We start from the raw sequence: 3,011 nt of genomic DNA on the forward strand, positions 1-3,011 counted from the left end.
GCTACATTATACTGCTACATTATACTGCTACATTATACTGATACATTATACTGATACATTATACTGATACATTATACTGCTACATTATACTGCTACATTATACTGCTACATTATACTGATACAGTGGTAAACATTATACTGCTACATTATACTGCTACATTATACTGCTACATTATACTGCTACATTATACTGCTACATTATACTGCTACATTATACTGATACATTATACTGCTACATTATACTGCTACATTATACTGCTACATTATACTGCTACATTATACTGCTACATTATACTGCTACATTATACTGCTACATTATACTGCTACATTATACTGCTACATTATACTGATACATTATACTGCTACATTATACTGCTACATTATACTGCTACATTATACTGCTACATTATACTGCTACATTATACTGCTACATTATACTGATACATTATACTGCTACATTATACTGATACATTATACTGCTACATTATACTGCTACATTATACTGATACATTATACTGTTACATTATACTGATACAGTGGTAAACATTATACTGCTACATTATACTGCTACATTATACTGCTACATTATACTGATACATTATACTGCTACATTATACTGCTACATTATACTGCTACATTATACTGATACATTATACTGCTACATTATACTGCTACATTATACTGCTACATTATACTGCTACATTATACTGCTACATTATACTGATACATTATACTGCTACATTATACTGATACATTATACTGCTACATTATACTGATACATTATACTGCTACATTATACTGCTACAGTGGTAAACATTATACTGATACATTATACTGATACATTATATTGATACATTATACTGATACATTATACTGCTACATTATACTGCTACATTATACTGATACATTATACTGATACATTATACTGCTACATTATACTGCTACATTATACTGATACATTATACTGGTACATTATACTGCTACATTATACTGATACATTATACTGCTACATTATACTGCTACATTATACTGATACATTATACTGATACATTATACTGCTACATTATACTGCTACATTATACTGATACATTATACTGATACATTATACTGCTACATTATACCACCCTGCACTGTGAGTGTTTACACGGTCTGTTCAATAAAGACGTATACTTGTTTAGACTGTGTTTGTCTATTGTGTGTTATTAGTTTAGACTGTGTTTGTCTGTTGTTGTGACCTAGATGAAGATCAGATTACATTTTATAGATCATTTTATACATCTTTATAGTATAGAAGAGCTTCAGGGTGATGACTGGTCACTGATCAACGGTCATCTTTATAGTGTAGAAGAGCTTCAGGGTGATGACTGGTCACTGATCAACGGTCATCTTTATAGTATAGAAGAGCTTCAGTGTGATGACTGTTCACTGATCAACGGTCATCTTTATAGTGTAGAAGAGCTTCAGGGTGATGACTGGTCACTGATCAACTCTCATCTTTATAGTATAGAAGAGCTTCCGGGTGATGACTGGTCACCGATCAACGGTCATCTTTATAGTATAGAAGGGCTTCAGGGTGATGACTGGTCACTGATCAACGGTCATCTTTATAGTGTAGAAGAGCTTCAGGGTGATGACTGGTCACTGATCAACTCTCATCTTTATAGTATAGAAGAGCTTCAGGGTGATGACTGGTCACTGATCAACGGTCATCTTTATAGTATAGAAGAGCTTCAGGGTGATGACTGGTCACTGATCAACGGTCATCTTTATAGTATAGAAGAGCTTCAGGGTGATGACTGGTCACTGATCAACGGTCATCTTTATAGTATAGAAGCGCTTCAGGGTGATGACTGGTCACTGATCAACGGTCATCTTTATAGTATAGAAGAGCTTCAGGGTGATGACTGGTCACTGATCAACGGTCATCTTTATAGTATAGAAGCGCTTCAGGGTGATGACTGGTCACTGATCAACGGTCATCTTTATAGTATAGAAGAGCTTCAGGGTGATGACTGGTCACTGATCAACGGTCATCTTTATAGTATAGAAGAGCTTCAGGGTGATGACTGGTCACTGATCAAAGGTCATCTTTATAGTATAGAAGCGCTTCAGGGTGATGACTGGTCACTGATCAACGGTCATCTTTATAGTATAGAAGAGCTTCAGGGTGATGACTGGTCACTGATCAACGGTCATCTTTATAGTATAGAAGAGCTTCAGGGTGATGACTGGTCACTGATCAACGGTCATCTTTATAGTATAGAAGGGCTTCAGGGTGATGACTGGTCACTGATCAACGGTCATCTTTATAGTATAGAAGAGCTTCAGGGTGATGACTGGTCACTGATCAACGGTCATCTTTATAGTTCTGGTCAAGCACAGATCAGATGTTTTTGAGTCGAGAATTTGGAGCACCACCATAGTCCTATTTTAGAAACCAGATCAAATAAGATTTAAATATCAAATACAATGGTAGACTATATACTAATAATATATAATTAATAATAATAATAATAATATAATATATATATATAATATAGACTATATGGATGATAAATAAAAATAATAATAATAATAATATTTATTTAACAATATTTATTTACAAAACCCTCTTTGAGAACCAGACACAACCCCCCCCACCCCAAAATGCACTATGAGAACCAGACAACCCCCAAACCCCACTATGAGAACCAGACAACCCCCCCCCACTATGAGAACCAGACAACCCCCAAACCCCACTATGAGAACCAGACACAACCCCCCAAACCCCACTATGAGAACCAGACACAACCCCCCACTATGAGAACCAGACAACCCCCCAAACCCCACTATGAGAACCAGACACAACCCCCCCAAACCCCACTATGAGAACCAGACACAACCCCCAAACCCCACTATGAGAACCAGACACAACCCCCACTATGAGAACCAGACACAACCCCCCACTATGAGAACCAGACACAACCCCCCACTATGAGAACCAGACAACCCCCCACTATGAGAACCAGACA

Source organism: Oncorhynchus gorbuscha, unplaced genomic scaffold (genome assembly GCF_021184085.1).
Source record: "Oncorhynchus gorbuscha isolate QuinsamMale2020 ecotype Even-year unplaced genomic scaffold, OgorEven_v1.0 Un_scaffold_753, whole genome shotgun sequence".
NCBI classification, from domain to species: domain Eukaryota; kingdom Metazoa; phylum Chordata; class Actinopteri; order Salmoniformes; family Salmonidae; genus Oncorhynchus; species Oncorhynchus gorbuscha.